The sequence below is a fragment of the Musca autumnalis genome, unplaced genomic scaffold (genome assembly GCF_047663935.1).
Source record: "Musca autumnalis isolate F117 unplaced genomic scaffold, ASM4766393v1 scaffold_6, whole genome shotgun sequence".
NCBI classification, from domain to species: domain Eukaryota; kingdom Metazoa; phylum Arthropoda; class Insecta; order Diptera; family Muscidae; genus Musca; species Musca autumnalis.
The window spans coordinates 196,467-209,592 of record NW_027412199.1 but is presented as its reverse complement, the minus strand read 5'-3'; the positions used below and the strand labels follow the sequence as shown (position 1 = coordinate 209,592).

The 13,126-nt window shown below is 32.9% G+C and overlaps 1 long non-coding RNA gene across 5 annotated transcripts in view; it reads right to left on the bottom strand.

The window, feature by feature from the left end:
- The window catches only part of LOC141388112 (uncharacterized), a 291,585-nt gene that overhangs the window by 179,132 nt on the left and 99,327 nt on the right, over window positions 1-13,126 (bottom strand). Inside the window, exons 1-2 of one of the 5 annotated variants that reach the window (XR_012408720.1) lie at window positions 2,541-2,559; window positions 1,596-2,181 (exon numbers count right to left, since the gene is read on the bottom strand). The exons of 1 other annotated variant lie outside the window; for it this stretch is intronic. This is a non-coding gene — a long non-coding RNA (uncharacterized lncRNA). Of the gene's footprint in view, window positions 1-1,595; window positions 2,560-5,675; window positions 5,696-13,126 lie in introns of those variants that run through there. 3 more of the 5 variants (XR_012408719.1, XR_012408722.1, XR_012408718.1) reach the window with 3 other exon arrangements.

Genomic DNA, 13,126 nt, shown 5'->3' with positions numbered 1-13,126 from the left:
ATGGGCTCCCCAATTTCTCCAATAGTCGCGGATATAGTGATGGAAGATCTACTCGATGAAACAATGAAAACGCTACCAATAAGACCAAGGATGTTAACAAAATATGTCGATGACATATTTTGTATAATCAAGAAGGACCAAGTCGATAACACATTGAAGACATTAAATATGTACAACAAGCATATACGATTCACAATGGAACGCGAATCAGATTTTCAATTACCATATCTTGACGCTGTTGTTTTAAGACAGGACAACCTTCTACTTTTAGATTGGTACCAAAAGCCCACTTCTTCAGGACGGTTAATCGACTATCACTCAAAACACCCACGCAGAATAAAGATAAATACAGCCACTAATTTCATCCAAAGAGTATTAAACATCAGTGACGAGAAATTCCATACCAAAAATATAAACAAAATCAAAACTATTTTAAAAATGAACAATTTTCCAACCAGTACCATTAATGAACTCATCAGACATGTTGCATACAAAAGACGGGACAATGTTGAACAAAAACCGGATAAAATTTACAAACGTTCGACTTATATACCTGGGTTTTCTGAACGATTATCTAACTCTAATCTATATAATAAAGAAAGATATCAATTGGCATTGCGAAGCACAAATACAAACAACAACTTTTTTAGTCGGATGAAATCCAAAATACCTCGAGACGACAAATCCAATGTCGTATACAAGATCAAATGTAATGGTGACGGGTCCGACATATGCAATAAAGTATATGTTGGGACTACAAAATCCAAACTTAAAACCAGGATAAGTGCCCACAAATCTGACCAAAAAACAAAAGGTAAACCTTTAGAACAGAAGACAGCACTTGCCGCCCACTGTGCAACAACAGGGCATGCACCCAACTTTAAAAATGTTGACATTCTAACTCAAGAGAATAATTTTAAACGAAGATATATGTTAGAGATGCTTCATATTATTAATGTCCCCGTCGAGAATCGTATGAATTTCAAATCAGACACCGAGCATTGTGCTCAAATTTATAGAAACATCGTTGAAAAACACCAAAAACTTTAGTCCGAAAATACTTGCAAATGGATGTAGAAGCAGAGTTTGTTGTTCGTGAATAAAAATAAAAGTAATTATTGTCATAGAATAACAATTGTTAATATAGTTATAAAATCATTGTTAATTGTTTTTTTAAAGTATAATCCCTGATGATGATCGACGATGCCGATTGAAATATTGGAAAAATAAAATGATAAAAAAAACAAAATTAAAATTAAAATTGTTTTTTATTCTACTGACCTCGAGCCAAACTAAACTAAAAAAGGAAATCTGAGTCCAAAGGTCAACAAAAACCACACAAAAATTTGTAATGATTTTTTTCTTGTTAATATGACCTCAAATTATCGTAAGTTACGAATGTTACTCTTTATTATAGATTACCTTTTTCCAATTCGAATGGATGATTGAAGTAGGTTTCATATTTATCAAATATTGTTTAGTGAGAATTTTTTTTAATAACAATTTGTGAAAATGTGCATGAACTAAGAAAAAGTTAGAGTTTGATTTAAACAGGGGTTGGGAAAATAATTTAGGGTTATTATGTATGGGCTTACCATGGATAATGACTTCAAGTTCTTTGTGGAATACTATGGTGAACAGGTTGGGTGGGCTTGCGTGCGATTTTCACCTATGCACGTGTGAGTCGATCAATGACCGAACAGAACTTTCTTTTTCTCTTAGACTATAGGCCATCTTCTCACTTTCTTTTCCGTCTTTGCTTGTATTATCTAATCCTTTTTGCCTTATTGAGCACACATTAACAAATTTAAAACTAGTAACTGATGATTTGTGCTGATGAACAATGGCGATAACCCACCCCTTCTGGCGAGTAATAAGGCCGGTGATGTATGTGTGCCAGGCCAAACAGTTCATCGCAAGCTGTGTTGGAGATTTTCTAACACCTTCTCACCACGTTCGTTACAGTCTTCGGGCATTTCAGATGACGAAATATTCATTGTCAGCCATTTCGGTGTGATAGTGAAGCTATTAATGACCACAATATTTATGGATGATTAAAGATTTTTTTCATATTTTACTAGGATGTATTGATGGGACCCACGTCGTCATTGATCCTCCAAAGGATGGACGAAAAGATTATGTGGACCGCAAAGGACACTTTTCAGTAAAAGTGCAAGGTGTCTGTAATACACAAAGGAAATTTACAAAAGTTTATATTGGATACCCGGGGTCTACGCACGACATTTGGGTTTTCCAAAATTCGCCACTAGCTCAAAATTTGGAAAGTAAATGTGGAGGTAAAATGTAATGGATTTATATTATTTTTCCTCAACCACTAAAATTAATTATTTAGTTTTTTTTTCTTCTTGGCGACTCGGCATATCCCTGTAGCAAACATGTTGTAACACCCTACAGCGATAACGGCCACCTCACTGCATCCAAAAAGCAGTTTAATATCAAGCTTAGCTTGAGTCAAGGAAGAAGAAGAATCCGAGGAAGACGGAACTACATTTAATCAAGACCAGTTTACCAACACCTACCGTCGTGATATTTTAAACCTGGAAATGCAAGAAAATACATAAACAAGAATGTATTTATTACATAAACAAAAATTCCTACTGTTGCAATCAACAATCGAGCTCTAATTTCAATAATGAAAAATCTTTTATGTTTATCACCAAAAGATGTGAAAGTAGCCTAAAAATAGGAGTCGTAACATTTTTGATAAATTTTTGAGGTCAATATTTGTATGTTCAAATAGAATGGCTGACTTCCGTACCGTAATTTGCTTGGCAAATGCCTTGAAATGTGTGAAGTATTATGTTTCTTAACGCCGTAATACTTAACTAACAAAACATCAATACATCACAATTGCCCATTTTTAAGCAAACATGCATGTATCATTTTTATTTCTGATGCATTTTGAGTAACAGTTCATTAGTGTCCAACTGAAATATTCAGACGAAGTTCAAAAGCTACAAAGCATCCGACGATATGGAAGTCAACCAATATGTATTTAATATGAGTGTGTGTCCGTCGTCATTCTGTGTACGCATGTATATGGGAAATGTTGCCAATTATTTCATATTCCATTTCCGAAAAATTTAATTTTTTCTTTTCGCGCTACATTATCGATTTTTGGTACAAGGGTTAAGAAAAAATTCCGAAGTACAAATCCGTCGCGAGAAAATTTTTGGTTGTTGCGGACAAATGTTATCGCGGTTTTACTTCTGCTTTTAAGAAAAAATTATTTTGAAAACGCTAATTATTTTATTGAGCACAATTGTCATAATATATAATATTTGTAAAATGTTACTCAGCCTTCGCGGAATTTACAAAAAATTGAAAATATAAGTCCCATATACCCTTCAAAAATTACAAACATGTAACAGTTTTAAATAAAGACTCCACGGGGAATCAAATGAGACCAAACCTATAATCATCGGGATAGTAGTTAGGATATTATAGCCAAAATAAGCACATATTTGTGTTACAAAAAACAAATTTTGGTTTGGAATAATAGTTTTCACATGCATTCTAGAGTTGAAAATATTAGACAAATTCTATAGGAGTACTTCTTTTATTTTTCTTGAAATTCCCAAGAGGAAAAGTTATCGGGTTGATGAAATAAATCATTAGACTTCTTAAACGGAAATAGAGTTCAAATAAAATATGTGTAATTCGCGTAATTATCAAAATCGTTTTTTCCGCATGTGATTTTCATGTACAGCAAGACCATATCTTTCAACTGGTATATATTTTTCGAAATATAACTTGGACGCTTAGATGTAGCATCGACTGCATCTAAGCATTAAAAAACCTATAAAACATCTCTAATTTGCTCAAGGTACAATACATTTTGTTCCGCATCCGGTTTCAGTGTCACCACGAAAGTCTACATCGATATATGTCTATTTCAAGGCGATCAATCAGGAACCGTGGATGTAGCATCACACACTATTTTTTGGGATAAAATTAATGTAGCTCAAAAACAAAAACAAAGATGCTGCACTAGTTTTTTCATTGCAGTAGAAAAGGCCACCAGAATACGCTATAAAATGCGCGATCATCATTTAATGGTTGACGCAGATCAAATTTTGAGAAGTTATACACTAGTGAGATAATCCTTATTTAGCCGCCTTCTACTTTTACTTTGACGGGAAAATCGGGAAAAGTGTGGTTTAATCACAAACATAGAGAAAACAAAAAAGACACGTTGGATTCAACTATGTTAAATTTTCAAAAATATTGCCCATATATGTTTCTTTGGTTAAATTTTATTTAACTGCATCTTCATGAGAAAATTCTTAATTCTTACAATTTTTCTTTGCAGCCTTCTTTCTTCCCCGACAACTCGAAATAACAGCATTCCACCAAAATATGGGAGGTTTCAGCAGTATGAACATCATAAACAATAATCAGCGCAATATGTATAGTGCTGTACCGACATCCTGTTCACTTTCTAATTCGGGTACTGGTGTTAGTAGCATGATTGATGGCAACAGCATTGGTAACAACAGTGGTATACCGCACTTCAAATATTTTACTTTAGAGTTCCTTTTTAATTACTTACTTTGTACTACACCTTTTTCATACGTAATTCGACTTATTTTAATTGTAATTCGAAACATTTTTGTTGTAATTCGTAACATTTCATTTGTAATTCGAGAATTCCATTTGTAATTCGAATTATTCCATTTGTAATTCGAATTATTCCATTTGAAATTTGAATTATTCCATTTGAAATTCTAATTATTCCATTTGTAATTCGAATTATTACATTTGAAATTCGAATTATTCCATTTGTAATTCGAATTATTTCATTTGTAATTCGAATGATTTCCTTTGTAATTTCAAAGAAAATAATCCGAATTACAAATGAAATAATTCGAATTACAAATGAAATAATTCAAATTACAAATGGAATAATTCGAATATCAAATGGAATAATGGAATAATTCGAATTACAAATAGAATAATTCGAATTACAAATAGAATAATTCGAGTTACAAATAGAATAATTCGAATTACAAATGGAAAAATTCGAATTACAAATGGAATGTTACGAGTTACAAATAGAATTCTCGAATTACAAATGAAATGTTACGAATAACACCTAAAATGTTTCGAATTACATCTGCAAAAGGTGTAGTGTTTCAAATATTTCATATAATATTCATAATGCAAAGCATTTTCTTGTGTATTTTCAAGCTTCCAAGCTTCTTTCTTGTGTATGTACCTACGCTGTTATACATGAATATCATTCCATCCATTCAAAAATTTAAGCAAACGTTTCTTATAAACCCACAATCATTTCTTTGTTTTTTGTAATATTATACCTCTTATACAACATACTTTAAAACTAAGTTCCAATGAAGCTCTTGTATTGTAAATAAAAAAATTTATTGTTATTAAATGACATTGAAAAGTAATTTATTTTATTTAATAATAACATGAATTTATGTAATTATTACTAAAAATTATTAAACATAATAATAATAATAAATATTGATGTATAAATTCAAACAGTTCTTTCATTTTCAATCTATTTATTAGAAAACACATATGTATAGTGAGGATATTAAATTAGAGTAACAAAGTAATTGTAATTATTTATAATAAATTGAAAATTAAATAAAGAAATAGGAACACACAATGTGACGTATGATATGTACCTGGTACATCAAATTTAATCCAAATTAATAATAATAGGAATGAGTTATACAATTATTATTGTTAAACTCCAACTTCCGATCGTTACGCTTCTCTTTTGCATCCAAATGTTTTAATACGGCGGCATGAAAATCCCTTTCTTCGTTAAGTATTTCTTCTAATAGTTTAACAGACTTTTGGTTTGGATTTTCTGCAACTGAAAAAAATAACAGTTTATTGCATTTATGCAAAATGCTATTTTGATATTATAATACACAAATTTTTTTAAACTCGGCTTAGAACATGAGGGAACATCTGAAATAAGAATTTGATTTTTCTCAACTTTAATATAAGAATCGTTTTGCGTGAAGGGAATTTATTGTGAGAAAGTGAGGCGATTTTGGAATTCCACCGTAATTACCCAGCAAACCAAATGTCGGGTGTCCAACACGTCTAAACAATTTCGGAAGCAAAGTCCTTCAGATTTCGTAACAATTTCGTAACAATTTTTAAATTATACATGTATGTATAATTTTTATTTCTGATTGTATTGTGCTACTTAAATATTTTGGCGAAGTTCCAAAATTATAAAGCATCCGATCGATACGGAAGTCAGCCATTCATATGTATGCCATAATTTGTTTATAATGTTTGTTTAAAGCCTTGAAAGTAAATAAACTGAGAGGCAAGTTATATTTTATGTGAACATACTAAATGCTCCTAATCCACATACGAAGTACAACCAAATAGGCTAGAAAATGTAAGCAATGGCTAATATTCAATTCCATATTACAAAGGTATGTTAGGCTGATTTCAAGTATTCAGTTTCTTATAGAAAATATGACGAATATTTGAGTGTACGCAGTGTAATTTTTTACAAGTGTTGATGTTCACTATCGGAAGTTATAGTGAAGATCAACTGTGTGACAATAAATATGTAAAATGTGTGAATATACCATTGGGTATAGATGTATTACAACACTGTAATAACTAAATTACCCTTGTGTGTAGGAGATGTTGGCATAAATCATAGAGCCAAAGAAGAATTTGTACGTCTTACCAATATCCTCAGAATCTTCAATAATATTTATATCTTCAACAACGTTGTCCAGCTTTCCTCCGGCACTTTCACTGTCCAGCACATAATCTGGGCTTATTGATTTTTTGTTTCCAAACAGATTTTCTAATTCCCTATAAAAAAGTGTAAGAAATTTTGAATATACCCTCATCTCAAAATGGCATGTTAATTTATTTCTACCCGTTAATGAATTATTGAGGTTAACCTTTTCGAAGCGTCTTTCCATCGTTCTAAACTTTGAGTGAACTTGATCGGCAGTGAAAGAATATCTAAAATTGGGCAGTAAATTAATACAGCACAGAACGTAAATTCAATATAATTTCCAAACATGTTTTAACGTAAATTTGATGCAATTGGAAATGTGCCAAAACAAGAAAGACACAATCTACATAAAAGCTAAAGAAGAACAGACCAATTATATATTCGGATACCAGTGCATATGACCGATGTTCTGAACAAACTTAAAAAATTACAGTGTCAAAATTCGAAAGTTGACTACCGTTGGCCCAGCAATGAGACAGCTATTTACTAAGACTACGATATCAAATACTATGAAATCAAACTGACCATGTTGTGGATATGGGTGAAACTCGACGACTGTGTGGACGTACGATTTATACGAGGGGCAAACTTTATTTAGATAACGTCTTGTTTCAAAAACTTTCACACACCACTAAATTATAAATTTCCAAGGAGCGGTCCTAACCGGATTTAACATGACAAAGGCCAGGACATATCCCTCTTCTATCTCAACTAGAAGTGATATCACCCGGAGAACAGCTTTTAACACTCGTTAAATGTAGTGATCTAGCAAGTGGACGTAGGGTCAATAACCCTTTAAAAACACCAAACATTAAAAACAAAACTCCCTTGGAAAGTTCGTAGTTTTATACAGAAGGTGCAGTTTACTACTTAGCAAATAAAGTCCGAGAAGACACAACACGAAAGTTTGACATCGGCAAGCTGCTATTACAACAGATAGACGTCCAAATTGCTTAACGAAAGCACTCCATGTTCCGGAAAGGCACTCATGGTATAACCTGCAGTGAGGTGCTGCTACCGAAGAGAAGAATGCGGCATTTAATAGCCATAACGTTTTCTTTTATATAAAAATATGTATGTTGTGAGGATCTAGACAAGACACAAGACAAGACAATTTCAATCCATCGCTGCTGATTTGCCAAAGTTTCTTTTTATTTTTCAGGTTTGCTGCCTTCCCAACTTTTCTTTTGTCATCAAGTCTTCCAATAGAGTCAGCATCATTTTCACAGGACCCTCCAACCAGGTTGTTTTTCCACCTCCAACCAGGTTTTTGGAGATTCCTGAGACTCCTAAGATTCATCGTACTCCTGGGATTCATCGTACTCCAATTCTAAATATTCCTCTACATATTGCTGATCTAGATAAATAATTTTGGAAATAAACATCTTGAACAAATAAATTAAGAAAGTTATACTCACCATTATTTTTTATTATTTTTTCTATTCACTAAATTGGCTTGAATTATTATTTTTATTAATTTATTTTCATTTATCTGATTTTTTTGTTTGTTTTTTCTTTGGCGTCCTTTTTAGTTAGTATTATGTTGTCTGATTTAGACTCGAAAGTGTTGACATTTTCATTTTGATACTTTTTCCCATTTCTACCATTTTTCCGTTCCCGTACATTTTGGAAAAAGTTGCACATCGGAGAAATTTTTGAGAGTTCTCTCTTTTGCAACTTTTGCCACTCGAAAAGTACTGGAACGAAGCCATTGATTTCCTAAATTATTTAGTGACGAAAAGTTATAGACTCTACATTTCTATATACCAAGAACGCCTTAAAAATTCTTAATTGCAAATAAATCGTGGGAATATTCACAATTTTATTGAACTTTAACTGATTTGCCAATATTTAGACCAAGACCAAGAAATGAAGTACATACAGTTTTTGTTGTTGTTATTTCTGTCCGATTTCTGATTTTATTGCCTTAATGATATTTTAAACAGTAAAGAACTTAACATTATTGAACTAAATTTTGTTTTAATATTAAATTAAAAATCAAAATTTTCCAAATTCGTTGGTAATAATTTTTTTGTTTAAAAAAGAAAATCTGTTGTGCGACATCTGTTAAATGAAAACAAAATTACTCCAGCCACGTAAATCTGGATCGGTTGGTTTTTACTTCTTACATTACGTTAATACTATACAATTGCGACATCTGTTGAAACGGAAGAAAAACTTCTGATGCGGTTTTATAATTTAGTGGTTTACGATAAAATGATACGATAAAACCTGCGCCTGGAAGTAAACTACAAAATTTGAAATTATTTGGGATATTTTACGGTATATAATATTTTACGGTATATAATAAAAAAATATAAGGATTTTTGTTGTTGATATTTTTTGTGGTTCCAGGACGGAATTTTCTAAAACCCGGCCTTATCTCGCACATTTGCACCAACAGTGACCTACTGATAAAATTTCAAGCTCATAGCTTTAGCCGTTTTGGCTTATCACTCACTTATCACCAAACTCAAATATATAATAGAGATAGTCTATTGGGCTTGTAAAGGTTGTTGCACTATATTATAATAGTCCACCATATGATTGTGTGTTGCTTGTTGCATATTATTAAATGTAAATTGATTATACATAGCAGATTCCGGTTGAACACGTTGGGGTACATTTTGAATATAACTGTTTACACATTGCCCATATTGTTGCTGTAAATTAGCACTTGACCTTTGATAATTTTGACTCAACAATTTTCACTGGTGCTCACGATGAAATTTAAGAGCATACGCATTATTGAAGAATGTGTTTTGAGCAAAGGTAATGAAGCAAAATTCGCATGTACATGATGCCATTTTTAGTTTTTTAATTTTTACGAGTGTACTATGATGTAAATGTATGAAACGCTGATAAGATACTGAAATTCTCCTTTCAGAAAGGTTTTCATGCCCTAGAACTCTATTTCATCATATTATTTTCCCTTAAGATGTTAAAGTATAATGATCTTTTAAGAAGGGGTAAAGAAGATGTCTTGTCTAATGTAGAAAAGTAGACATGTGTAAACATAAAAAGAGGATCAATTTAAAGTAGCTAAAGAGACAACACACGTGCGTAATTGCAAAATTCTCCTACGGCTAGGGATCAAAGGAGACATCTAGCCCAATTTGTAAACGCCACCGCATGAAATCATGACAAAAAAGGTCAATTTCATTGTGAAAATATGTTGACTAGTGACAAGGGCAAGTGTTAAAATATTTATTCGCATTAGTTACAATACAAAAAAATCAAAAAGGTAGGTTGCGCAGCATGACACTAGGAAGCTAAACATCATCAGCATACAAAAAGTGTAAACATCTAAAAAAAACTACAACAACAACAAAATACAACAAAGGACAAACAGAGCTATATATTAAACACACACAACAACAACGACATACAGGGACGGACACAAGGTCCCACAGTAGCAACGCAACAACAACAACATACTAGGGAGGACACACAGCGTGACATGATCATAAAAAGGTAAAAAAATAAAATAGTCACTTTTTAAACTTTAACAACATTACGATGGAGAATGCGAGAAAGTTTTGGATTACAAGGGACAAAGATTTTTCCTGATAACAAAAAAAACCCCGACGACCAAACAAAAAGATCCTTCTACAAATTTTCCCATGGAAAATGCGAACAAGTGTCATTTACAAGGCATAAAGATTTGTCATAATGGAGGGAAAAATCGCGGACGGACAAACAAAAAGGACACAAAAAACATTCACATTGACGATCACACAAAAAGACTCAAGATCATTTATTCGCGCTATTATGACGATATGCAAACAAGTGAATGGGGAAACAATCAAAAGTTCACTACGCATATTCAATACAAATGAACAACTGCATTCCCCCACCCCCTTCATTTTTTGAACACCTGCATATCATTAACACATAATTTACGACCTTCAACCCCATTAAGGTTAAAGCACGTCAACGGCTATTGACAGTTTGACAGGCTTAAGCCTCCTTGAAGCTAAATATCATAAATCAAAGCTTAATTGCAGCCCCAGTCGGTCCCTACTTGCATGTTACAAACTAGAGTGCATTACCCTCATCGAATAAGTATAATACCCATAAACGTTGCTATTGAATTTGAAATACAATCATATATGAAAACAAAAACCCTATTGAAAATATTTTCAATTGTTCCCATATTATATATTTTCCTTGAAAATCCATAAATTAAACACTCGAGATTTTATACAGTAACTGTTTAAGTAAGAATCAATATTTAGTTTAAATGTGCATTGTTTGGAAATGCCCGCTTTTCGCCTTACATTCATTGTGTTCAATTTGCATAATCGTTAGAAAACGGCCTACTCCTTTTTTGTTACAGCATTGATATGTCATCTAGGAGTTTTCTAACGAGTGTTGTTTTTGCGCCTACAAGACCTTTCGCTTTATCATTGACACTTCCTTCCTTGCTATTTTTCCTTTATCATTATTTATCTATTTACTCAATAAAGCTTCTGCTTTTTATTAATTGAAAATTAAAACGTTCATGTTTTTATTTCCCTATTTTTCGAAACGCAATTTCGGCGCCTTTACATTTTGGTCCAATCGAGCCGTATACCAGCATATTAATTTGCAGTGTGTGTATTTATAAAAATATATACATTTTTGGACATTTTCGTTTATCGTGCACACTACAGTCCGCATTTACGTTAATATTAATCGGTTTCGAAAAAAAATATTATTTTATTGTAATTGGACTTAAAAATAGTAATTTTTTGCTTACTTACTTACTTACTTAGCTGGCCTTTTACAGAACATTTGTTCCATAAGCCGAACTAAGAAAAAATCTCCAATCCTCTCTGTTTGCTGCTGTATTTTCCCAATCTGGGATATGTAGCTTTGTGATATCTCGTTTCACTTGTTCGCTCCAACGAAGCTTTGGCCTTCCAGATCTGCGAGAACCTCCATGCGGCCCGTATTTATACGCCTTTTTAGCGGGTTCATCATCACTCATTCTTATAACATGGCCTAGCCATAGCAATCGTTGTATCTCGATTCGTTCAACTATATTGATGTCATTGTATAGTTGATACAGCTCGATGTTCATACGACGCCGATATTCGCCGTCAACACAGATTGGCCCGTAGATCTTTCGAAGAATTTTTCTCTCAAACACACAAAGCACTGCCTTATCTGCTTGAGCAAGTACCCATGCTTCGGAACCATACATTAGCACGGGTAGTATCAGTGTTTTGTACAGTGTTATTTTTGTTTGACGAGAGGTGGCTTTATTCCTAAACTGCTTACTCAGCCCAAAGTAGCATCTGTTAGCCAACACTATTCTTCTTCGTATTTCACAACTGATGTTATTTGTTGTGTTTATGGCGGTGCCGAGGTAGACGAAGTCCTTTACTACCTCAAAATTATAGGTACCAACATTCACAGGTGGTGCGGTGTTTATGGACATATTACGCGTCGATACCATCAACTTGGTTTTTACGCCGTTTACTGCCAGACCAACTTTAGCAGATTCTCTTTCGACTTTTGCAAAGGTGTCAGTTACTTCCTTTACCGATCGACCCATGATGTCAATGTCGTCGGCATAAGCCAGTAACATGTGGCAGTTTGTAATAATTTTTGGTATCGTAAAAAATATTTCAAGCCTAATTATTGAATATTTTGACATATCTATATATATAAAAAAGGATGATGTTAGTTACTACGCTTATAACTCAAGAACGGCTGAACAGATTTTGACAATCCGCGCCAACTCGGAATCGTCTCATGGCAAAAAAGGATAAACCCTAAAAAAAATCTGCGAAAAATTTGCAAAAATATTTTTTGAAAAAAGTCAAATTTTCTACATATTTTTATCGAGCTTTTGCATTTGGAGTATACCTTGATACATTGTTGGACAGATCTTGCCGGAAATTGTACATGCACCAACAGCGAATGACATTTTTGTGCTTCTATTATCTGGTGGAATAAATGAATTAAAAAGCTATTTGCTTTCTGCTGTTTTCAAACTATTCTTTATGCAAATTAACAGCAAAAATTAAAGGTGACTTTAGTCAAAAAGGATATTAGCGGTTTCAGAGGTGTAAACTTTATTTAGTCGATTTCAAAAAGCAAAGAGATTTCGCTGAAATAGTTTTTAATCGTACGTAATGAAAATTAGGCAGAATCTCATGTGTTTGTAAAATGAATATCATGGCAGAACGCAGAGCGGGAAGGCCAAGACTCCATTAGAATGAGTAAGTCATCAACGATATCGAAAAGCGTAATATTTAAAATTGAAATTAATTAAACCAAGAAACAACAGGGGTTGGAATTCTATTCTTAGTGCGGCTTATGCGAAATGTTTTGTATCGAACCACAAGTAAGTAACCACGAAGA